Genomic DNA, 26,042 nt, shown 5'->3' on the forward strand with positions numbered 1-26,042 from the left:
AGAGCTGCCAAAAGCATTTTGGGGGAAATGTTTCTTTGTCACCCTCAGTTGATTGAACTCAAGTTTTCACTCCCGTTTAACACCACGTGGGGGTCATTCTTACTTCTGCGGAGTGGGTATGATCAGATCTTCTGTAAAAGTGTAAGTGAGGAAGCTGGGCACGGTGGCTCACACCTGTAATCTTAGTATTTGGAAGGCTGAGATGGTGCGATCACTTGAGGCCAGGAGTTTAAGACCAGCCTGGCCAACATGGTGAAACCCTGTCTGTACTAAAAATACAAAAATTAGCCAGGCATGATGGTGCATGCCTATAATCCAAGTTACTCGGGAGGCTGAGGCAGGAGATTCACTTGAACCTGGGAGGTGTAGGTTGCAGTGAGCTGAGGTTGCACCACTGCACTGCACTCCAGCCTGGGTGACAGAGTGAGACTCCATCTCAAAAAAAAAAAAAAAAGTGTATGTGAGGGAACTGGGATTGAGCTTGGGGATGTTGGGGGATGGAGGTACTTCATCTACTGAACAAAATCCATGGGATACCAATGCTGGAGGAAGAAGCATCATCCTCAGTTTCTACTAACTCAACCACGCATGAGATGGGTACTTGGCGTCCGAGAGAAGAGCCTCTTTGTAGGTCTTCAGCCTTGATCAAACCATTTCTGAATTCCTCATACACATATAATCAGGTGCTATGAGTGTTAGTGATTGGATAATCTTTCTGTCATTTCCAGTGCTAGGAAGGATAATACATGTACGGCGAACTTCCTTGAGGGTTCGTTCTTTTGCATCAGGGTGTCTCAAACTCCTGCCCTTAACACACCTGTGAGAAAATCATCGAGGCGGCTTGCTCGCTCTGCTTGCAGACCCTTTAGAATCAGAGTCAGAATCCCTGGGGCTGGAGCCACAAAATGAAATGACATTTCAACAAGTTTGTCATCACATAAGAGAGAATAGGTGAGTATTTGGATACCTATAATACAAAGTAGATTCAAAAAGAATGACTTGATTATTTTAAATGTTGTGTTTTAAAAAATTTAATACAGAAAAGCCTGGGCGCGGTGGCCCACGCCTGTAATCCTAGCACTTTGGGAGGCCAAGGCGGGTGAATCATTTGAGGTCAGGAGTTCAAGACCAGCCTGGCCAACAAGGTGAAACCCCATCTCTACTAAAAATACAAAAATTAGCCAGGCGGTAGTGGTGCGTGCCTGTAATCCCAGCTCCGGGGAAGGCTGAGGCAGGAGAATCGCTTAAGCCTTGGAGGCGGAGGTTTGGGGAGCTGAGATCGTACCAGTGCACTCCAATGTGGGTGATGATTGTTTAACCACCACCAAAATGGGTTCTGAGTCCAAATATTAATATGAAGGACATTGGTGACATTGCCTCAAAAAAATTAATGGATACTGAAAAGTACAAAAAGGGAGAGAAGTCACGTCAAATCTCACGACCTCAAGAAATAAACCTACTTAATATTAAGTGAACAGCATTCCTCGCTATGCACAAAGATGGCTAGAGACATGAACAGACACTTCTGATCACACAAAATGAGATCTTAAAAACAAGAAGTAGCAAATTGAATGCTGTGTAAATTTATCAGAAGAAAAAGAAATGGAAGTGAAACTGAAGGAACTGGTCAACTCAGATAAACGTAGTTTTTTTCTTACCGAAAATCAGTTTCTAGAACATCTAAGAAATCAAAGATGATGAAAAACATTAAGATGATTTATATATATGTAGAAGTCTTTACAGTTGATTGACCATCTCATGAAAAATTTGTACAGTCACTGCAAATAAAGGCATTGCAAAATCTTTACTCCTTTTGCTTTTTGCCAGAACTGACATTGGGCTTTGCAGTCTCTTGACTTCATTCTGCCCTTGCATTCCCTTTGCTGTTTTCTTGAGGTCGCCGTCTTCTCATGCCAGCCGTGTCTTGCAAGTCTATGTTTGAGTTCATTTTTCTTTGCATAATTCAAAGAACCAGATAGCATGCCAAAGCCCATTGTTTAACCACCACCAAAATGGGTTCTGAGTCCAAGTATTAATATGAAGATGACATCCACTGTGGTCTTGTACATTTTGTTGCCTTCCCGGGGTGAAGGACATTGGTGACCATTTGTTTCCTCTGGAGCGGTCCATTTGTCATGAACTTCCGGATCCAGATAGTTACTGTGTCATTCATCATGCTGGTTGATCCTCAGGTAGTTAGGGAGGAAAATAAACAAGAAGTTATATATTTAAAACCACGTTTCAATTTTAGAGCTGATTAATTGACTTAATAAAGGGCATTACCACTCCTATTTCCTGCAGTCCCTCCCTTTACCCCTGGAAATTAGTTATTTTTAGGTTGTTTTATGTTGTTAAGGTTGACCACCTTTTCATTCTGTTCTGCAATCATAGTCCTATTTTTAAATGGATTCACCTCTCATCACTAGCCTTTTGTCATGGTCATTCAATTCACAAGCTGCTTGTTTTTTAATTTCTTGGCTGACTAAATTTTATTATGAAGTATTTTTTTTTTAAAGAGCTCAGAAATACTGTATTCTGTAAGTTCTTGAACATGTGATAGTGTCTTTTGCCTATTTTGATTGGGCAATAATTTAGCTGGCTATAAAATTCTTGGATTATACTCTATTTCCCTTAGAAATTATAGGAACCCATCTACTGACTTATTTCATTGTGCTATCTTTTTTTTTTTTTTTTGAGTTGGAGTCTTGCTGTGTCACCCAGGCTTGAGTGCAGTGGTGCGATCTTGGCTCACTGCAAGTTCTGCCTCCCGGGTTCACAACATTCTCCTACCTCAGCCTCCCGAGTAGCTGGGACTACAGACACCCACCTCCATGCCTGGCTAACTTTTTTGTACTTTTAGTAGAGACAGGGTTTCACCGTGTTAGCCAGAATGGTCTCGATCTCCTGACCTCATGATCCACCGGCTTTAGCCTCCCAAAGTGCTGGGATTAGAGGTGTGAGCCACCGTATGAGCCCAGCCTCATTGTGCTTTCTACTAACCCCCTTTCCCTGGCCTCTTCCATCTTCTCTTCTTCTCTCCCAGTAGTTTCTTCATGAAGAGGCCATGTGCTATATTCCATGAGATATTTCACACTCAAAGAAGACTGCTTTTATACTCTTTTGATAATTTGTCTGGGAATCACTGTCTTGATTTATAAGGGAGTTTGTAATAAATACAGTAAAAGAGAAACACACAACGTAGTTTGAGACATCAGAGAAGGGAAAAAGCAATTCTATTAATATTTGGGGTTGGCAGGGAAGGCTTAGTTAAGAGGTAACATTTGAACTAAGCCTTAAAATAAGGGAAGGATTTGGATATGCAGTAATGGGGAGAGAGTAGAAGCAAGACATGATGGTTGATGTTATCTATCAATTTGACTGGGTTGTGGGGTGCCCAGGTATTTGAATACACATTATTCTGGGTGTGTCTCTGAGGTATTCTGGATGAGGATAACATTTAATTGGTAGACCAAATAAAGCAGATTGTCCTCCCCAATGTGGGTGAGCCTCATCCAATCCACTGAAGGCCTGAACAAAACAAAAAGGTAGTCACAGAGAATTTGCTGTCTTTACCTGATTATATTTGAGCTGGGACATCAATCTTCTCCTGACTTTAGATGTGGACTCGAGTTGGAACTATATCAATGGCTGTCCTGGGTCTCCAGCTTGCTGGCTGCAGACTCCAGGACTCCTTAGCCTCCATAACAATGTGAGCCATCCCTTACAACTAACCAATCTGTCTCTCTCTATGTGTATAGCTCTACCTCTATCTCTCTGCTCTTTTTCCGGAGAAGCTAGAGTAATGTACAAGGTTATATTAGAGAAGAGGACGACCCAAGGAAAAGCATGGAGGCAGAAAAGTGCAAAGAGGGTTTGGGAAGACTGGCGTCCTGATGGGGAGTTTGGATTTCACTGTGTGTGGCAAGGAGAATCCTTGAAAATATTCAAGAGGTGAAAATTGTATTTGTGGAAGAACACCAGGAGTATGTGAAAAGAAAAACACTCACTCCATTTTAACTCCACTGAAGGGGGCATCAAAGGGATGCACTGGGGACATGGGTTGGAGGGTAGTAGAGGCCATATCCGGAGGATCTTTACTTGTAGGCTGAGTCTAAAGTTATCTTTCTGGGGAGTGGGGGATTACAAACCATTGAGCTCCACACAAGAGATGGTTTTGCTAACAATGGCAGGGCGACGGTGGTGGTGGTGGTGGTGGTGGTGGTGGTGGTAAAGTGGTAGCACGAATTCTAATTGGCCTTCTGCTATTCTAGCCAAGGAAGTTGGGGAGTGGACTTTCAGTAGAATAATACAGATCTGGGAATCAACTGCATGGAGGAGGTAGTTATAGGTGATGAGATGGCTCAGGGACAAAGTTTGGTAGAAGGAGAAAAGATACTAGGCTGGTACAAAAATAATTGCTCTTTTTGCCATTACTTTTAATAGCAAAATCCGTAATTACTTTTGCACCAACCTAATAGGATGCAAACTTCGGAGTCATCTGCACCAGAGGGATTGATGAAGATCAACGAAGTTTGGGAACACAGGAAGGGAGCAGGGAGGGTAATGACTTGAGGGCATAGCAGGGATAATCAAGGTTTTTCTTGTTAGTGTATGGAGACTTAAGCATGATTATATGTTAAATGCCTGGCACATACATGGTGCAAAATATTTATGAGTGAAATGACAAGTGAAGGTGGTGAGTCAGGGGAGTTCCAAGGGAACGGGTGATAAAGGGAGGTCTCAAATGAGGCACAAGTGGAGAAGGTAGCTTGGGAAAGGAGAAGGATGCTTCTCCTTATAAGATGGGAAAGGCAGAGGAAGAGGTTCAAGACACAGTGATCTAGGGGTGAGATGGAAGTGAGTTGAGAGAACTCAACTCTGGGCTCTGAAACCCGTAGGGATGGGTTTGGGGGGCTTTGAGATACAGAAGAGGTTTAAAGTCAATTGTTCTGGCAAATATGGTTTGGAATTTATTTTTGATGCTTAAAAATATTGCTGAACAGAAGTGAAGTCTACCCTAGAGTTGGATGGTGAGATTATTTAGTGGAACTACCAGATCCATGTTGTGATTCTTTCCAGTATCATTCAGCAGCCCTTGGGCAGTTGCAAGGCAAGTGATCAATGGGGTATGGAGACTTTCCAGGTGTGTGTGGTTGAAGGCAGGGAAGAACGAGTTTAGGAGCACATTACAAGAAGAAGGTGACTGTAAGGTCCAGGCTGAGCAGGAAGGTAAAGCAAGAAGGAAACCTGAGGTTGTGAAGAGAAGTTTAGAGAGATGAGGAGGCAGGAGGAGTGAACAGTTGCAGGATGTAGCTAGAGTGGTGATGTTAGATCTTGGGGCCAGAGAGCTTTACAGTGATTATGAAGATCAAAGGGCATTAGAATCAATCCTCAAAGAGCCACTGTTTGATGTTGGGATGTGAGGATGCTGCAGGGGGATGTCTGCACATTGACGGTGAGAACGTGGTCACCCTGGCCCTGCTGGGTCTTTGCTAAGGAGACTGTGCTCTGTTCTTGGAGCCGTTTTCATCACCTGATTAGAGCAGTAGTCCCCAAATGGTGTTCTTTGGACCATCTGTATAAAATGTTCATAGGTCGAGGATAAAATGGAAAAACAGAGAAAATGTCATAGAAATGTGCCCATTGGTGAAAGACCACTAGCTGTCCTTTTGGGAGGATCATTCTTTATTCTAAAAATGTATATATTCTATTCTATTAAAACATTTTTCTATTTGCATTTTTTTCTCTTTTATGAAAAGCCATGGGGTAGAAATTTGTAATGTATCCAGTTCTCCTGTCTTCATGCATTGCCCTGTGGTAGGGGAGGGGATGTAGCTAGTACTGGCCAAGAGGCTGGGGTCAGAGGTGCAGTGTGAGACTTCTAGCCTGGAGCATTTAATTCTTAGTACAAGGCTCTCTAGCTTTCTTCTGCCTCTGTTCCCTGGTTGGTGATACTTGAGGTAATGCAACCCCCATTAGCCTTAGTCTTAGGGCAAGTTTGATGGAAAACAGAGCACCCCACACCTCTCTGCAGATGTAGCATGAGTGAGAAAAACAACTTCTGATGTTTGAAGTTACTAAGATTTAGGAGTTGTTTGTTATTGCAGCAAAACCTAACATATTCTGACCAATCATGGTGGAATTTCTGTGTGTGTGTGTGTGTGTGTGTGTGTGTGTGTGTGTGTGTGTAACTGGTAGTTTAATAAATTCCTTCTTCCCAAAAAGAAAAAAAATAGCAACCTTATGTTGGTTCACAAATTAAAAATATATTTTTACTGGTTTATAATATAGAAAAATCTGAGAATCTGTAGCTTAGAGAACTACAGTGTGGGATGTCTGTAAAGACCAGATTATTTTATCAGCTCCTAACACCCTCTCATAGAAGCTTAGCCAAGACTTGGACTATTTCAGTCTTTCCCATTCAACATTCCATGGACTCTTGAAGAGACATTGATAAAACAGTGCAGCCATGAACCACCCTAACTCAATCCTAGTGGCAGAATCCCCCTTTTACTGCAGAATGAGCTTCTTGCTACAGTGATACTTGAACCCCTTAGATATATTCTTTACTAATTATCTTAAAACACGACCAATGCTTTTGCTTTGCTTTCCTCCAAATTAAACACCTTAATCACGAGAACCCAGAGAATTGGATTTAGTGTGACTTATTCCAAGCTGTCACTAAGAACATAATTAGGTTATATTTTTCTCCAGTTCAAATAAAAGAAAATTCACAGTAAAATGCTGATCAATATGTGTAGCTCAGGAGGTAGAGTCTGCTTTGAGTTGCAGAAGTGTTTGTTTGTTTTTTTTAAGATCTATATTCTTGAGTAAAGAAAAAATCCATCTCTCTTTCCTAGAGGTGAAGACTTTCAGAGCTGGGCTTGGCAACAGCCTGACTATCAGAGGTTGAATTAAACAAATAGGTATCTCCCTGGAGTGAATGGTGCATTTCTCCTGTTTGGGGGACTGTGCTTTTATGATGGAGTTTGCTTTCTGTCTTGGTCTCCAGATGTGTGTACCTGTGGGTGGATGTCTGCATATAAATGGCAGTGTATACCTGTGTGGGTGTGCACAAAATTCCCATGTGAATCTCAACTTTGTGGGGATCTCCAGGTCTTGAGCCCAGCAGATGCCATTTGAAGAAAAATCACTTGAAAATGAGACAGAAAGAATAGAAACCAAATCCTAGCTCTAAAGGCACCAGGCTGATTAAAAAAAAAACCCTGGATTTTCTTTGTTTTGGACTCTACCTGCCTCCAAATGACATTTCTGTTTCCCATGAAATGTTTAGAATGAAAGGGATCCTGAGCAAGAAAGAGCAGATACTGTGTGATTCTGTGTATGTCAGGGTTTCAGCTGTGACGCTGCTGACATTTCGGCTCAGCAATTTCTCTGTTGTATGTGTGGGGGTTCCCTGTGCATTTTAGGATGTTGAGGGGCATCCCTGAATCCCAGGACTCACTGGATGCAGTAACACAACTCCCCCCAAGTAGAGACAACCCCCAGTGTCTCCAGATATGGCCTAATGTCCCTAGGGGGCAAAATAACCCCCATCTGAGAACTGCTGCTCTCATAAAGCACAATGTCATGTGAAATAGATGGAGGCTTTTGGTAGTCAGGGATTAGTAGAGATGGAAGAGACCCCAGGAATATCCTGGAAGGGGCTGTAATATTTTGTTTCTTGAATCGTATGTCGGTAAAATGGAGATGTGTTTTTTTTTGTTTTTGTTTTTTTGTTTGTTTGTTTTTGAGGCAGGATCTTGCTCTGTCACCCAGGCTGGAGCACAGTGGCACCATCATGGCTCACTGCAGCCTCTGCCTCCTGGGCTCAAGCAGTCCTCGCACCTCAGCCCTCCAGAGTAGCTGGAACTACGGGCATGTGCCACCACTGTTGCCTAATTTTTGTATTTATTTATTTTGTGTAGAGAGGGGCTTCTCACTATGTTGCTCAGGCTGGTCTCGACCTCCTGGGCTCAAGCAATCTGCTCACCTCAGCCTCCCAAAGTGCCAGGATGACAGGCATGAGCCACTGCGCCTGGCCAGTGTGTTCAGTTTGTAAGAAAAGTACCGTGTTGACCTCTTCTATGTGCACACTTCTTTAAGTAATAATTCAATAGAGCATTTAGAAAATCGGTCATAATAGGAGTGATTTGTAGAGTGATTGGCATGAAAGCTGATCAACTTAATTTGAACTACTCTGAAATGAGCACCAGGGGCCACCAAGAGTAGCCCTTCAAGGCATCTTAGCCAAGGATAGGAGTGTGTTGTGTACATCTCTGCATAAAGAATTTGCTGATTACATGGAAGGATGAAGCCTCTTTCTGAGGACAGAGGCAGCAAGGCAAGTGGAAGCCCAAAGCATTGAGCTTTCTAAATGGACTTTGCTAAAATCTTGTGGATGACTCATGCTCTTAACATACACCCATGTACATATTGTCCATATAAACATTAATTCTGTACCAAGGTCCACACATAAGGGTTTTTTTTTTTTTCTTTTGAGACAGTCTTGCTTCATTGCCCAGGCTAGATTACAGTGGCATAATCTTGACTCACTGCAACCTCCGCCTCCTGGGTTCAAGCAATGCTTGTGCCTCAGCCCCCTGAGTAGCTGGGACTACAGGTGCATACCACCATGCCTGGCTAATTTTTGTATTTTTAGTGGAGACAGGGTTTCACCATGTTGGCCAGGCTGGTCTCAAACTCCTGGCCTCAAGTGATCTGCCCACCTCAGCCTCCTAAAGTGCTGGGATTACAGGTGTGAGCCACTGCGCCTGGGCCCCCACATAAGGTTTGAGTTGAGATAGAGAATCTCTGGCAGGACTGAGGAATTTGGCCACAGTCTCTGGGAAGTATGCACAATTTCTGGAACCTTCTCTACTTCCAGAGTTTCCACTTTCTGTCTCCTGTTTATTCAACAAACTTGTATGGAACCACAGTGTGTCTAGAACTTGCCAGGTGTGGAGGATGAAAAGATGACTGAGGTCGGACAAGGTGACTCATTCCTGTAATCCCAGCACTTTGGGAGGCCAAGACAGGCGGATCACTTGAGGTCAGGAATTTGAGCACAGCCTGGCCAACATGATGAAACATCTGTACTAAAAATACAAAAATTAACCGGGCATGGTGGCACGCACATGTAGTCCCAGCTACTTGTGAAGCTGAGGCAGGAGAATCGCTTGAACCCAGGAGGCAGATGTTGCAGTGAGCTGAGATCACACCGCTGCATTCCAGCCTGGGAGACAGACCGAGATTCCATGTCAAAAAAAAAAAGATGACTGAGATACAGACTCCATCCGAGTTGACTCTAACACAAAGTTGGTAAGAGCCCAAGGTCTGGCTGGGCAAGCACCTTGATCGGCTTCATCCTGCAGCCTCTACTAGAATGAAGAACACTTTTTTCTTTACCCATGAAAATGTTTTGTGCTTCATACCTACAAGTGCAATTTGTGTTAATTCTGCAAAATTTGCCGTATAACTATGCCCCTGTATTCTTAGCATTTTTCTTTTGAGAGATTTTTCAGCACATCATCTTTGGACTATGTGGAATTGGCAATTTACTTAGAGTCAACAACAAGTACAGGAAAGTGAGTTCTTAGTCAAGATTTAGGTTTTCAAAGACAGTGGATAAAATAAAAAAATCTAGTACAGTCAAGATTATACGTGCAACTCTCCTCATCATTCATAAAGTTTAGCAGTCAGTCTTGCCGTGGCTCTCCAAGTCCAATCCACATTTCTTCTGCTACGAGTGGAGCAGAGGGGGATTTTTTTTTGAGCAACTGATGAAGTCATTTAGAGACCGTTTGCATTAGGAGGCCTGTGTACTAAAGACCAATCAATGTGTCCTCATGGCAGCATTTCTGCCTCTCTCCCTCTTTGTTCTTGCCAAGTACCCATAGTATTTTTTTTTTTTTTTTGAGATGAAGTCTTGCTCTGTCACCCAAGCTGGAGTGCAGTGGCACAATCTTGGCTCACTGCAACCTCTGCCTCCCAGGTTCAAATTACTCTCCTGCCTCAGCCTCCCGAGTAGCTGGGATTATATGCACCTGCACCCAAGCCTGGCTAATTTTTGTATTTTTTTATTAGAGACAGGGTTTCACCATGTTAGCCAGGCTGGTCTCGAAATCCTCACCTTGTGATCTGCCCACATCGGCCTCCCAAAGTGATGCGATTATAGGCTTGAGCCACAGCGCCCGGTCTCTTTGCATTATATTTTTAAATCAGGTAGTGTGAGGCTTCTAGCTTTGTTCTTTTTGCTCAGTATTGCTTTGGCTATTTGGGGTCTTCTGTGGTTCCATGTGAATTTCAGGGTTTTTTTTTTCCTGTTTCTGTGAAGAATATAATTGATAGGGATTATACTGAATCTCTAGATTGCTTCGGGTAGTATGGTCATTTTAACAGTATTAGTTATTCAAACCCATGAACATGAGATGCCTTTCCATTTGTTTGTGTCTTTCTCAATTTATTTTATCAGTGTTTTGTGGTTTTCATTGTAGAGGTTTTTTGGGTTTTTTTCCCCCCATCCTTGGTTAAGTTTATTCCTAGGTATTTTATTTCTGTAGCTATTTTAAATAGAATTTCTTCCTTGATTTCTATTTTAGCTGGTTTGTTACTGGTATATAGAAACATTACTGATTTTTGTCTGTTGGTTTTGTGTCCTGAAGCTTTACTGAATTATACATCCGTTTTTTAATTTATTTTTTATTTTTTATTTTTTATTTTTTATTTTTTGAGATAGAGTCTCACTCTGTTGCCCAGGCTGGAGTGCAATGGTGCAATCTTGGCTCACTGCAACCTCCACCTCTCGGGTTCAAGGGATTCTCCTGCTTCAACCTCCCAAGTAGCTGGGATTACAGGCACCTACCACCATGCCTGGCTAATTGTATTTTTAGTAGAGACAGGGTTTCACCTTGTTGGCCTGGCTGGTCTCAAACACACAACCTCATGTGATCCACCCACCTTGGCCTCCAAAAGTGGTGGGATTACAGGCATGAGCTACCACGCCCAGCCTAATTTATCCATTTTAAGAGTTTTTTGGTGGAGTCTTTAGGTTTTTCTGTTTACAAGTATAAGATTATGTCATCTGCAAAGTGAGACAATTTGACTTCCTCTTGTCCATTTTGGATGCCTTTTATTTCTTTATCTTGTCTGATTACTCTGGCTTGGATGTCCCATACTGTGTTGAATAAGAGTAGTGAAAGTGGGCATCCTTGTCTTGTTCCAGTTCTTAGAGGAAAGGCTTTTCAATTTTTCCCAGTGAGTAGGATGTTAGCTGTAGATTTGTCATATATGCCTTTTCTTATGTTGAAGTGTTCCTTCTATACATAATTTGTTGAGAGTTTTCATCATGAAGGAATGGTAAGATTTACTGAGGGATTTTTCTGCATCTGCTGAGATGATCAGATAGTTTTTGCCATTCAGCTTGTTGATGTGATGTATCACATGTATTGATTTGTGTATGTTGAGCCATCTTTGCATTGCTGGGATAAATCCCTCTTAATCATGGTATATTATCTTTTTCATTCATCATTCGATTTCGCTTGGTAGAATTATGCTGAGAATTTTTCCATCTATGTTCATTAGGAATATTGGCCTGTAGTTTCCTCTTTTTGTTGTGACCTTGTCTTGATTGTATATCAGGGTAATGCTGGCCTTATACAATGAGTTAGGAAGAATTCCCCCCTCTTCAATTTTTGGGAATAGTTTGAGAAGAATTGGTGTTCGTTTTTCTTTATAAATTTGGTAGAAATCAGCATAAAACTCTAGTCTAGGGCCTTTCTCTTTTGGGAGACTTTTTGTTACTGATTCAAATCTGCTATTCATTTTGGGTCAGTTCAGGTTTTCTGTTTCTTCCTAGTTCAATCTTTGTAGGCTGTGTATGTCTGGGAATTTATCCCTTTCCTCTAGGTTTTCCAATTTGTTAGCATATGGTTGTTCATAGTAGCCTCTAATGATCCTTTTTATTTCTTTGGTAACAGTTGTAATGTCTCCTTTTTCATTTCTGATTGTATTTATTTGGATCTCCTTTTTTTTTTTTTTTGGTTAGCCTCACTAGTGGTTTATCAATTTTGCTTAACTTTTCAAAAAACCAACTTTTATCTTGTTGATTCTTTGCATTTCTTTTTTATCCCTGTTGCATTTGTTTCTGCTATGTTATTTATTTTTTCTTTCTACTAATTTTGTGTTTGGTTTGTTCTTGCTTTCTGAGTTCCTTGAGGTGCATCATTAGGTTGTTTATTTGAAATCTTTCTACTTTTTTGTTGTAGGAATTTAATGCTATAAACTTTCTTCTTAGTACTGCTTTTGCTGTATCCCATAGGTTTTGCAAGATGTGTTTCCATTTTCTGTTTAAAAAACATTTTTGAGGTCCATCTTAATTTCTTCATTGACCCAATGATCATTCAATAGCATGTTTAATGTCCATGTATTTGTACAGTTTCCAAATTTCTTCTTCTTATTGATTTTAAGTTTCATTCCATTGTGGTCTGAGAAGATACTTGATATGATTTTAATTTTTAAAATTTTGTTGAGCCTTGTTCTGTGTCCTAACATATGGTCTATCCTGGAGAATGTTCCATGTGTTGATGAGATGATTGCATATTCTGCTGCTGCTGGATGAAATATTCTGAAAATATCTGTTAGGTCCATTTGGTCTAAAGTGCAGCTTAAATCTAATGTTTCTTTCTTGATTTTATGTCTAGATGAACTGTCCAATGCTGAGAGTAGGATATTGAAGTTCTCAACTATCATTGTATTGGACTCTATCTCTCCCTGTAGATTTAATAATATTTGCTATGTGTGTCTGGATGAGCTTGTGTTGGTTGCATGCATATTTAGAATTGTTACACTTTGTTGTGAATTGATCCCTTTATTACCATATAATGACCTTCTTACAGTTTTTTGCTTAAAGTCTGTTTTATCTGATGTAAGTTTAGCTACTCCTGATTACTTTTGATTTCTGTTTGTGTGGTATATCTTTTTCAATCCCTTCACTTTCAGTCTGTGTGTGTGTCTTTAAAAGTGAAGTCAGTTTCTTGTAGACGTTGTTGGGTCATTTTTTATCCATTAAGCCTGTCTCTATCTTTTAGGCAGGTAATTTAACCCATATTCGAAGTTATTATTGATAGGTGAGGACTTATTCCTGTCATTTTATTCATTGTTTTCTGGTTATTTTCTATATCCTTTTGATATGGTTTGGCTGTGTCCCCACTCAGATCTCATCTTGAATTCCCATGTGTTGTGGGAGGGACCCAGTGGGAAATAGTTGAATCATGGAGGCAGGTATTTCCCATGCTATTCTTTTGATAGTGAGTAAGTCTCGTGAGATCTGATGGTTTTAGAAGAAGGAGTTTCCCTGCTCAAGCTCTCTCTTTGCCTGCTGCCATCCCTGTAAGATGTGACTTGTCTCTCCTTGACTTCTGCAATGATTTTGAAGCCTCCCCAGAAATGTAGAACTGTAAGACCATTAGACCTCTTTCTTTTGTAAATTTCCCAGTCTTGAATGTGTCTTTTTCAGCTGTGTGAAAACAGACCAATACAGTAAATTGGTACCAGAAGTGGGGTGTTGCTAAAAGATAGCTGAATATGTGGAAGTGACTTTGGAACTGGGAAACAGGCAGAGGTTGGAACAGTTTGGAGGGCTCAGAAGGAGACAGGAAAATGTGGGAAAATTTGGAAGAGATTTCCCAGAGACTTGCACAAAATGCTGATGGTTATATGGACAATAAAGTCTAGGCTTAGGTTGTCTCAGATGGAAATGAGGAACTTGTTGGGAACTGGCACAATGGTGACTCCTGTTATGTTTTAGTAAAGAGACTCGTGGCTTTTTGCCCCTGCTGTAGAGATTTGTGGAATTTTGAACTTGAGATCATTTAGGGTATCTGGTAGAAGAAATTTCTAAGCAACAAAGCATTCAAGAGATGACTTGGGTGCTGTTAAAGGCCCTCAGTTTTACACAGGAAGCAGAGCATGAAAGTTTGGAAAATTCACAGCCTGACAATGCAATAGAAAAGAAAATCCCATTTTCTCAAGAAATATTCGATCTGGCTGCAGAAGTTTAAGTAACAAGGAGTCAAATGTGAATCCCCAAGACAATGGGGAAAATGTCTCCAGGGCATGTCACAGGTCTTCATGGCAGCCTCTCCCATCAAAGGCCCAGAGGCCTAGGAAGAAAAGATGGTTTTGTGGGCTGGACCCAGGGCCCTTCTGCTGTGAGCAGCCGAGGGTCCCTGAGTCCTAGTCACTCCAGCTGCAGCTAAAAGGAACCAAGGTACAACGTGGGCTGTAGCTTCAGAGGTTGCAAGCCCCAAGCCTTAGCAGCTTCCACATAGTGTTGAGCCTATAGGTGCACAGAAGTCAAAAATTGAGGTTTGGGAACTGCTGCCTAGATTTCAGAAGATGTATTGAAATGCCTCGATGTCCAGGCAGGAGTTTGCTGCAGGGGCAGGGCACTCATGGAGAACCTCTACTAGGGCAGTGTGGAAGGGAAATGTGGGGTCGGGAACCCCCATACAGAGTCCCTACTGCAGCGCCAACTAGTGGAGCTGTGAGAAGAGGGCCACCATCCTCCAGACCCCAGAATGGTGGATTCACTGACAGCTTGCACTGTGTGCCTGGAAAACCTGCAGACACTCAATGCCAGCCAATGAAAGGAGCCAGGAGGGGGGTTATACCCTACAAAGCCACAGGAGTGGAGCTGTGGCCTTTTTTCTCCCAAGGCCACGGGAGCCCACCACTTATATCAGCATGACCTTCATGTGAGACATGGAGTCAAAGGAGATCATTTTGAAGCTTTGAGATTTGACTGTCCCACTGGATTTTGGGCTTGCATGGGGCCTGCAGCCCCTTTGTTTTGGCAATTTTCTGCCATTTGGAATGACTGTGTTTACCTAATGCCTATACCCCCATTGTATCTAGGAAGTAACTAACTTGTTTTTGATTTTACATGCTCATAGACAGAAGGGATTTACCTTGTCTCACATGAGACTTTGGACTGTGGACTTTTGAGTTAATGCTGAACTTAGTTAAGACTTTGGGGGACTGTTGGGAAGGCATGATTGGTTTTGAAATGTGAGGATATGAGATTTGGGAAGGGACAGGGGCAGAATGATATGGTTTGGTTATGTCCCCACCCAAATCTCATCTTGAATTCCCATATGTTGTGGGAGGGACCTGGTGGGAAGTAATTGAGTCATGGGGGTGGGTCTTTCCCATGCTGTTCTCATGATAGTGAATACGTCTCACAGGGTCTGATGGTTTTAAAAAGGGTAGTTTCTCTGCAGAAGTTCTCTCTTTGCCTGCTGCCATCCATGTGTGACATGACTTGCTTCTTCTTGCCTTCCAACGTGATTGTGAGGCTTCCTCAGCTATGTGGAAGTGTAAGTCCATTAAACCTCTTTCTTTTGTAAATTGCCCAGTCTCAGTCAAGTATGTCTTTATCAGCAGTGTGAAAACAGACTAATACAACTTTGTTCCTTTTTTCTCTCATTATTTATGGTTGCAGTTTGGTGGTTTTCTTTAGTGGTGATGTTTGAATCTTTTCTTCTTTGTGTGTCTGCGCTACCATGAGTTTTATACTTTCATGTATTTTCATGATGGTAGATATTGTTCTTTTGCTTCCCAGTGTAGGACTCCCTTAAGCATTTCTTGTAGGACCACAACAAACAAGACACAAACAAACAGTCTTTTGCTTATCTGGGAAATACTTTTTTCTCTATTATTTTTATTTTTTTTTTTAGCAATGGAGTCTCACTCTCTCACCCAGGCTGGAGTACAGTGGCATGATCATAGCTCACTGCAGCCTCGAACTCCTGGGCTCAAATGAACCTCCTGCCTCAGCCTTCTGAGTCTCTGGAATTGCAGATGTGAGCCACTGTACCAGGCTCCTTCATGTGTGAAGGATAGCTTTGCTGGGTATAGTATTTTTGGATTTTTTTTTTTTTTTTTTTTTTTTACTTGTAGTATACATCCCGTTTTCTCCTAGCCTGTAAGGTTTCTGCTGAGAAATCCCCTGTTAGCCTGATGGAGATTCTCTTATAAGTGGCTTGATGCTTTTCTCTTGCTATTTTTAGCATTTTCTCCTTCTCTTTTGACAATTTTACCATAATGTGCCTTGGAGAAGACCTTTTTGAGTTGTATTAATTTGGTAATCTTTGAGCTTCCTGTATTTGGAAGCTTTCAGGAAGTTTTCGGTTATTATTTCATTAAATAGGTTTTCTATGCCTTTATCCATCTCACCTCAATCCAGAACTCCCAGAATTTCAGTTTTTGGTCACCTATGTGTCCCATAGGTGAAACAAGGCTATGAAGGCTTGAAACAAGCTTCATAAAAAAAGAATGAAACAAGGCTACATGAAACAAGGTTATGTCATGTAGCCTTGTTTCATTCTTTTTTCTTTCTTTTCGTCTGACTGGATTATCTTAAAAGACTAGTCTTCAGGTTCAGAAATTCTTTGTTTTGCTTGATCTAGTCTATTGTTAAAGCTGTCAATTATCTTTTGTATTTCTTTCAATGATTTATTCTCTTCCAGGATTTGTGTTTGGTTCTTTGTTATGCTGTCTCTCTCTGTTGAATCTCTCATTCAGATCATGAATTGTTTTCCTGATTTTTTTGTATTCATTATCTGTGTTCCCTTGTATCTCCCTGAGTTTCTTTAATAACATTATTCTGCATGTTTTTCAGGCATTTCACAGATTTTCTTTTCATTGGAATCTGTTGCTGGAGAATTATTGTGTTTCTTTGGAGATGTCATGTTTCCTTTTTCATATTTCTTGCATCGTTATGTGACTATCTGTGCCTCTGACATAACAGTCATTTCTTTCAATTATATGGATTGGCTTTTATATTGGAAAGACCTTTTCTTATAGCTGTATCTACAATGTTCATTGGATATCACACTTTGGCTTTGATTCTGGGTGGGTACAGTGGTATATTCTGCATATGATTCCTTCAGCTGTAATTGGCATGAGTGGTATCTGTGAGTCAATCAGTGGCTTAGACTGCAGTGGGTTTTTTTTGTTTTTTTTTTTTCTGTGTGTGTGTGGTTGTTGAGATGGAGTCTAGCTCTGTCACCAGGCTGGAGTGCAGTGACACAATCACAGTTCACTTCAACCTCTGCTTCCCAGGTTCAAGCAATTCTCCTGCCTCAGCCTCCTGAGTAGCTGGGACTATAGGCATGTGCAACCATGCCCAGCTAATTTTTGTATTTTTAGTAGAGACGAGGTTTCACTATGTTGGTCAGGCTGGTCTTGAACTCCTGACTTCATGATCTACCTGCCTCGGCCTCTCAAAGTGCTGTGATTACAGGCATGAGCCACCATGCCTGGCCAGACTGCAGTTGTTATTAGAGGCTGTGGTGAGGCTTTACTGAGGATGGGGATGCCAGAAAGTCTTGTCCTTCAGCATCAGTGGTTGTGGTGGTGGACCAGGTGTGTCAATACTAAGGACCATGGGCAGTGTATGTGGGCACTGATGATAGCCTCTCTGTGTGGACCAATCCCTGGGCCTCCAGGTGGCTTCTTTGGTTGCTGGCAGTGGCAGCACTGGGCCAGGTGGCCAGGTGCACCACTGGGCTCCTGGGTGGTGTGTGTGGCAGTCTGATCTCTAGTTCTCCAGGTGATGTGTGCAGGTTCTGGTGGTGGGTAGGCAGGCGTTTCCTCAGGCCTCTCAGTAGTAAGTGTGAACACTAGCCCTGGAGGCAGGATGAGTCAATCTGCAGGCCCCCAGATGGTACATTCAGGCACCAGCATACTCCTACGCATTTCTAGAAGAAAGTATTTTTCAGAAAACCTGAGCATATGTCCTATTAATACAACTTACCCTCATCAGCTCTGCATGAGAAGAAGGGGGAATTCCCTCAGTAGAACAGTCAGAATAGAATCACAGACTTGTTTTGAGTCAGTCACTGGTAAGTGGGGGTAGGCTAAAATGATGAGCTCAGAATCTAAACCTTGGACTAGGGAATGGCAAACTTTTTCCATAAAAAGGCAAACGGTAATATTTTAGGCTGTTGGTCTACATAACCTCTGTTGCAGTGACGCAGTGGTGCCATTGTAGCCTAAAAGCATATGTAGACAATGCATAAATCAATGGACCTGTTTTTATTCCAATAAAACTTAATTTATACAAACAGTCAGAGGGCCAAATTTGGCCCTTGGTCTATAGTTTGCCAACCCTGTTTAGAAGAGTCACAATTTATTCCCTGGGGCTGGGCCAATTTTTCTTAAAAAAAAAAAAAAAAGAAAGCAACCCACTGTTAGAATAAAATAGGCTTTCTATTTAAAAAGAAGAAGAGGCTGGGTGTGGTGGCTCATGCCTATAATCCTAGCCCTTTGGGAGGATGAGGCAGGAGGACTGCTTGAGGTCAGGAGCTTGAAACCAACGTGGGCAATATAGTGAGACACTGTCCTGCAAAGAATATAAAAATTAACCAGGCATGCTGGCACATGTCTGTAGTCTTAGCTACATAGGAGGCTGAAGGGGAAGATCACATGAGCCCAGGATTTTGAGGTTACAGTGAGCTCTGACTGTACCACTTGTATTCTACCCTAGGCAAAGAGGGAGACCCCAAAAACAAACAAAAAAAACAGAAACAAAAGTTGGTTGGGGCACGTTGGAGAAGAAAATATTTCTGAATTTCTGGGTAGGTAACTGGTAGTGTCAGGCCAAACTAGCCCTACAGTCTTATTCATTATAAATAAAGGCAACTAGCAGATCTCCATCTAGCTATTAAAAATTGGTTAAATTCTACATAGATAAAGGACGGTGACCATTTTATCAGTTAGTTGTCGTCAAAAAATGTTGCATAACAAATCACTCCAAATCTCAGTGGCTTAATACAACAATCGTTTATTTTCATGGATGTATGGGTCAGCTGAGGATTGGTTAATCTGACATGAGCATGTCTGGGAAGCTTGACTTTGCTGTTGGTGTCTCTTACCTTCTGATGGAAGCAGTAGTCTGGCCTGGGCTTGTTCTCATGGTGATAGCAGGAGTGAGCGAGCACAAATGAATGCACACTTTCCAAGTTTTTGGTCATGCAGATTAAAATTCCAGTGGCCAAAGCTAGACACATGACTAAACCCAACATTAGGGGCTGGAGAAATATACTCCGATTCTTCAGTGGGAGGAACTGCAGAGACAAATGGCAGAATCTTGGATACAGGGAGGACATGGATCCATTAATATACCTTCATCAACCGCAACCCTCTAACCTCCAATACAATTAAATAAGTATTTGTTGAATGCACTTGTGCCTGAAGGCTTCTGGCTGCAGCCCAGGCAATGGGGGCCTGACTGGGGAGGGACCATAGCAGGAACTCGATGTCCTGCATGTCTGCATGTAATTGTGTATGGCCGACTCCACATTGGTCATGGCTGACTTGCTTTGTCCTGGGTCCCCAAGGGGCAACGATTGGCTGATTTTATTTCTGAACAATTTTGACTAAGTTGTTTTCAGGAGCCCAGGAAGCAAATCAATTGTAGATTTGAATTTTGCAGGGGTCAGAATTGATGAATATATATATATAGTCTTTTACATGCTGATAATTATTTCCATACCACAAAGAAGGCCAGCTATTAGGAGGCTGCTGTTAAATTCCTTTGCCCTGTGAACTCATGAGCTGTGTCTATGTGGGGGGCACTCACTTGTTACAGCTGTTTCCCTTCATAATAACATCAGCCAACATTCTAAATAAATGCAGGAAATTAAATAGTCTTCCCCAGACAGGTACTTTGCCCTTCTAAAGTGAATTACACATTGTAAAATAAAACACAGTCACATTAAAAAAACAAAAGGTCTTTGTGTCAGATTGGTCTGGCTTCAGCAAAGACAATATTTTCCTCCAGAGTAGAAGATCCTTGTAATCCACGGTATTGCATGTGGCAGCCCCACATCTTGTTTCCTTTTCTTTTTTGTTTTTAACTAAAGAGTTGACAATTTTATTTTCACATTTCCCAATACAAATGAAAACTGCATCTTTTTGGTCCCACTTCTCCCCTCCAAAACTATTCTCTTTGATAGGGCAATGGGGCAAGTCTTCATTATGCTGTTAAGAAAAGCCAGCATCACAGCGGCATGATCTCCTGGTGAAGGGAGCAGGTAAATATAAAACTCATACAGGCTGGGTGCATGACTCACGCCTGTAATCCCAGCACTTTTGAGGCTGAGGCAAGCGGGTCACGAGGTCAGGAGATTGAGACCATCCCGGCTAACATGGTGAAACCCTGTCTCTACTAAAATAAAAAAAAAAATTAGCCAGGCATGGTGCGCACGCCTGTAGTCCCAGCTACTCAGGAGGCTGAGGCAGGGGAATCACTTGAACCCAGGAAGTGGAGGTTTCAGTGAGCTGAGATCGTGCCACTGCCCTCCAGCCTGGGCAACAGAGGAAGACTCTGTCTCAAAAACAAAACAAAACAAAAAAACACAACAATAACAACAACAAAAAACAACACTGATGTAATGAGGCCTCCACTCTATCCTTATCTGTCTCGTCGAGTCATTCTGGGCTGACTGGGCACCATCATGAGACGGGCAGGAAGTCTCTTCATTGGGCACCCAGGCATCATGGGCATGTGGCCTCCCATTGGCGGCCTCATTCCAGGAGCAGGTCCCACTGGAGTCATCCCAGGAGAAGGAGGGCCTATCATTGGCATCATGGGAAGGTCCCCCATATGGCATGCTACCATCATACTGAGATGTATGAGAAGTGTCAACTACACATTAGATTGTGAAGCGTTAATATAAAAAGACAGCAAAGTATTTTGTTAATGTTAAAATATTTTGTACATGTAGACCTGGTATTTTGGATAGATTTGTTTTAATCTGTGATATTATTCCAATTACCTTCACTTCTTTTGTTTTACCTTTTAAAATGCGGTTATTACAAAATGCAAAAGTAAATATGTGGCTGGCATCATATTTCATCACATTAAGTGTAGACCCTGAGGGTCTAGGGGATTTGTGAGCCTTAAGTTGAGGGTGACCCAGGTCAGCGTGAATTGCTCTGAAAGAGAAGCAAAGGGCATAAAGAGAACGTATAAATGGAGAGAGGGAGCTCAGTCTCACTTGGTGAGGAAAGGCATTCTTTCTTACCCAGTCTGGCACTTCTTCAAAAGCTTAAATGGCAGAGTTCTATGACCCAGCACTTCCACTCCAGTTTATGAAAGAAATGAAAATATATGTCCGTGCAGAAACTTGCACACAAATCCTCATAGCAGCATTTTCATAATAGCGCCAAAGTGCAAACAACACAAATGCTTGTCTACTGATGAGTGGAGAAATAGAACATGGTTTGACCATGCAATGGATTATTATTCAGTCATCAAAAGGAATGAAGTACTAACACATGCTACAACATGGATGAATCATGAGAATATTATGCTAAGTGGAAGAAACCAGTCAAAAAAGGTCACATAAGATTTCATTTATATGAAATGTCCAGAACACACAAATCTATGAAGACAGAAACCGTGTCTCTACTAAAAATACAAAATTAGATGGGCGTGGTGGCACATGCCTGTAATCCCAGCTACTCAGGAGGCAGGAGAATTGCTTGAACCCGTGAGGTGGAGGTTGCTGTGAGCCGAGATTGTACCACTGCACTCCAGCCTGTGACAGAGACTCTATCTCAAAAAAGTAGATTGTCACGGCTTAGTGGGAAGAGGAAGTGGCAGGTACCTGCTAATGGATACAGGGTTTCTTCTTGGGGTGATGAAAATGTTTAAAATTGATAATGGTGGTTGCCGAGCTCTGTGAATGCACTGAAACCATTGATTTGTTCACTTTAAATGGGCAAATCATATGGTACCTGAATTATATTTTAATAGTTACATTAAAAAGGTAAAATCTTCCTTGAAGAGATGACACTTCAGGAGAGGCCTAGGGGGTGGGATGAGTTCGCTAGGTGGAGAAATGACGAACAGCATTTCGGGGTGAGGAACAACATAGTGAAGTCCCTGAGGTTGATGGGCATACAGCAGATTTAAGGGACTTTTTTTTTTGAGGCAGACTTTCACTCTTGACGCCCAGGCTGGAGTGGAGTGGTGTGATCTTGGCTCACTGCAACCTCTGCCTCCTGAGTTCAAGCGATTTTCCTGCCTCAGTCTCCGGAGTAGCTGGGATTACAGGTGCCCTCCACCACACCTGGCTAATTTTTGGATATTTAGTAGAGATAAGGTTTCACCATGTTGACCAGGCTGGTCTCGAACTCCTGATCTCACGTGATCCACCCGCCTCAGCATCCCAAAGTACTGGGATTACAGGTGTGAGCCACTGTGCTCAGCCAGATTTAAGGGACTTTCTAGAAGTTTGTATGGCTGAAGCCAGCAGGGCAAGCGAGAGAATCGGGAAACGAGGCTGGAGAAAGAGAGGGGCTAGGTCATGGAGGGTCTCACATTAGGGTGTGGAAACTTCACACGAGTGGTCCCACCTTGGGCATCCCACGTAACTACTCTGTGTCCCAGCTTCCCTACTGGTGAAATCAAGGGCTAATGTAGGGATGGACTGAGATAGTGTGTGCTCAGTAAAGGTGAGCTTTTATCATTGTTTTTGCTTGTTTGCTTGTTGTTTTCAGATGGAGTCTCACTCTGTCTCCCGGGCTGGAGTACAGTGGCGCTATCTCGGCTCACTGCAACCTCCGCCTCCCGGGTTCACGCCATTCTCCTGCCTCAGCCTCCGGAGTAGCTGGGACTACAGGCGCCCGCCACCACGCCTGGCTAATTTTTTAATATTTTTAGTAGAGACGGGGTTTCACCGTGTTAGCGAGAATTGTCTGGATCTCCTATCGTCGTGATCCACCCGCCTCGGCCTCCCAAAGTGCTGGGATTACAGGTGTGTGCCACCACGCCCGGCCGAGCTTTTATCGTTGTTAACCCACAGAGCAGTGGGAGCCATTGAAAGTGAGTGATCAGTTTGGATGCACCTTCTGAAGTGATTGCTTTGGTCCCTGTGAGGAGTGCAGATTGTCAGAAGGCCAGGGGAAGACAGAGGCCAGTCAGGAGGCATTTGCAAACAGCTGGAGGTGATGGTGGCTTGGTTTATGGTGGTGTCAGGAGAGTGGCTGAGCAGTGAACGGATCTGAGAAAGATTTAGGAGGTAAAACCCACGTGAATTGGTCACTGAATGTGGGTTGGGTGGGCTGGAGGGAAGGTAAGAAAGAATGAGAAGAAAAACATACTCAAGTGGGCCCTCCAGCTTAAGGTTACTTGAGGTCCCTTTGTGTAGAGGAATGTTTGTGTTTATGATGAAGATGTCTAAACTTTCAAAGGCAATTTGTAGTACCATTTTTTTTTTAACAGCCAAAAACTCCTCCTTCCCTATGCCCTAAACATATGAATTTTCTTTGCCCTAATTTATCACAGAGGGATGGACATTCATTGGCTTTAATGAGAAATGCAGAATGCCATTAAGAAAGCATATTAAATTAATCTGGATTGCTGTGAGGGAGTTAAATGTTTAGATGTGCACCAGCGTTAATTTAATAGTTTGGTCTAAACCCATTTCTGGCCTGCGGCTGCAGGAGGTTGACTCCCAGCTTCCTTTCATTGGAAAGATCCCAGCAACAAGCACATTTAGCATTTCCAGCCAAACCCACTTTGTGCAGCGAAGGAAAAGATGAGGAGTGCCTCTGTTGTTTTCCCCCAAATCATTTGGCAGAAATGTGGCTGGGAGCTTCACTGCTGATTTTTTCAGTTTTAATATTGCTGTGGAAAGCCTGTACAAACAATCAGCCATCTTATTAATCCACAGCTCCAGTCTGGGCTGTGATTTGTTTTTCCTTTCACTGACACAACCTTATTTTCCATTAAGACTCAATGCAAATAGACACTCATGCACCATCACGATCACTCCCCCTGAATGGCGGAGGGAAGTCAATGGAGTGATTCCAGTTTGGTGTTCATATCGGAGGGTTTTATTTATTTATTTATTTTGAGACGGAATCCCTCTGTGTCACCAGGCTGGAGTGCAGTGGCGCGATCTCGGCTCCCTCCAACCTCTGACTCCCTGTTTCAAGCGATTCTCCTGCCTCAGCCTCCCGAGTAGCTGGGCTTACAGGCATGTGCCACCACGCCCGGTTAATTTTTTGTATTTTTAGTAGAGACGGGGTTTCACTGTGTTAGCCAGGATGGTCTTGATCTCCTGACCTCGTGATCCATCCGTTTCGGCCTCCCAAAGTGCTAGGATTATAGGCGTGAGCCACTGCGCCTGGCCCGGAGTTGTTTTTAAAAGCACATTTCTCTCAAATTAACTCCGGGGTGTCCCACTGTGACTTGGGCAAAGGTTTGCATTTTCTGGAGGTGGAAAGTCAAACTTTAAATAGAATTTGGAGGCTGGGCACTGTGGCTCATGCCTGTAATCTCAGTACTTTGGGAGGCTGAGGTGGGTGGATAATTTGAGGCCAGAGATTCGAGACCAACCTGGGCAACATGACGAGACCTCGTTTCTTCTAAAAATACAAAAATTAGCCAGGCATGGTGGTACATGCCTGTAATCCCAGCTACTTGGGAGGCTGAGGCAGGAGTTATCACTTGAACCTGGGAGGCAGAGATGTCCTGTGTTAAAACCCCATGAGGCGTATCAGCTGGCTGAAGATAAAATCGGTCACGCTGTTTTGAGATTGGGGTTGCTGTTATCACACCTCATCCCCACCCCTGCTAGGCATCCACAAATAGTCATCTTCAATGAGACAGCCCTCCTGCCCCTTGCTGCCTTATTTCATCTGCACCCAACCATATCCATTGCTTGTCAGTGAGTCTCAACCTTGGCTGCAACTTGGAATCTCCTGGGGAGATGAGACAATACCAAGGCTCTCTCTCACTCAGCATGATGTTTCCAAGGTCCATCCACATGTAGTAGGCACCAGTACTTCCATTGTATGGATACAGCACATTTTGTTTATTCATTCATCAACCAAATGGCCATCTTGGTTTTTGCTACCTTTTAGTTATTATATATATTACATGATTCCATTTATGTGAAAGGTCCAGAATAGGCAAATCTATAGAGGCGGAAAGCAGGTAAGTGGTTGCCAGGAGCTGGGGGAAAGGGGAGGGGATGGAGAGTGCTTGATGGATACAGGGTTTTTTTTGGGGGGGCAGGGGGTGTTAATGACAATGTTTTGGAACTAGACAGAGATGATGATTGCTTAACATTGTGAATGTATTTAATGATAATGAAGTGTATGGTTTCATAGAGGCACTTGTATGTTATGTGAATTTTGCCTCATTAAAAAAATACTGCTAGGAGCAATGGCTCATGCCTGTAATCCCAGCGCTTTGGGAGACCAACGCGGGAGGATCACCTGAGGCTGGGAGTTCGAGACCTCCCTGGCCAACATGGTGAAACCCTACCTCTATGAAAAATACAAAAATTAGCCAGGCGTGGTGGTGCACGCCTGTAATCCCAGCTACTTAGGAGGCTGAGGTAGGAAAATGGGTTGAACCCAAGAGGCGGAGGTTGCAGTGAACTGAGATCGCACCACTGCACTCCAGCCTAGGTGACAGAGCAAGATTCCGTCTCAAAACACACACACACACACACACACATACACACACACACACAAAATACTGTTTCATCCCTAAGAGATTCTGTAATAATTGATCTGGGCTGCAGAGCCTGGATACTAGGGTTTTAAAATCTCCTCAGCTGATTCTGACATGCAGCTGTGGTTGAGAATCTCCTTCTGTAATGAACTTGTTCATGTTTTACTTGTGTTCTTTTCTAGCCTTCCTATGGCTTTCTGTTTCCCTTCACATCTTTGGGGGGTAATTTTTACAATGCAGTGTAACAACCAGCTGCCTCAAGATGCACTGGGATCCCTCTTAACCAGATAGCTCCCCATCTCCAACTCTGACCTGTCAAGTAAGAAAATTGTGGGTGGGGCCCAGGACTGTACATATTGAAACAGGCAGTGACCTGGGAACTATTTCTGAACACCCCTATGTTTCAAACCCCTGTGTTTGCCCTTTCCTTTCACATTTGGACCCCTTTGTGTGCTGACCACTGGGCTGTTGCACGTGGACATAGCATAAAAAAGACAGGCCA

The 26,042-nt window shown here is 42.7% G+C and overlaps 1 pseudogene; it reads right to left on the bottom strand.

Moving 5' to 3' along the window:
- Positions 1-1,632: 1,632 nt before the first annotated feature.
- On the bottom strand, positions 1,633-19,116 carry LOC129042733 (small ribosomal subunit protein eS24-like; annotated as a pseudogene).
- Between the last annotated feature and the right edge of the window lie 6,926 nt (positions 19,117-26,042).

This window comes from Pongo pygmaeus, chromosome 7 (genome assembly GCF_028885625.2).
Source record: "Pongo pygmaeus isolate AG05252 chromosome 7, NHGRI_mPonPyg2-v2.0_pri, whole genome shotgun sequence".
Classification (NCBI taxonomy): Eukaryota; Metazoa; Chordata; class Mammalia; order Primates; family Hominidae; genus Pongo; species Pongo pygmaeus.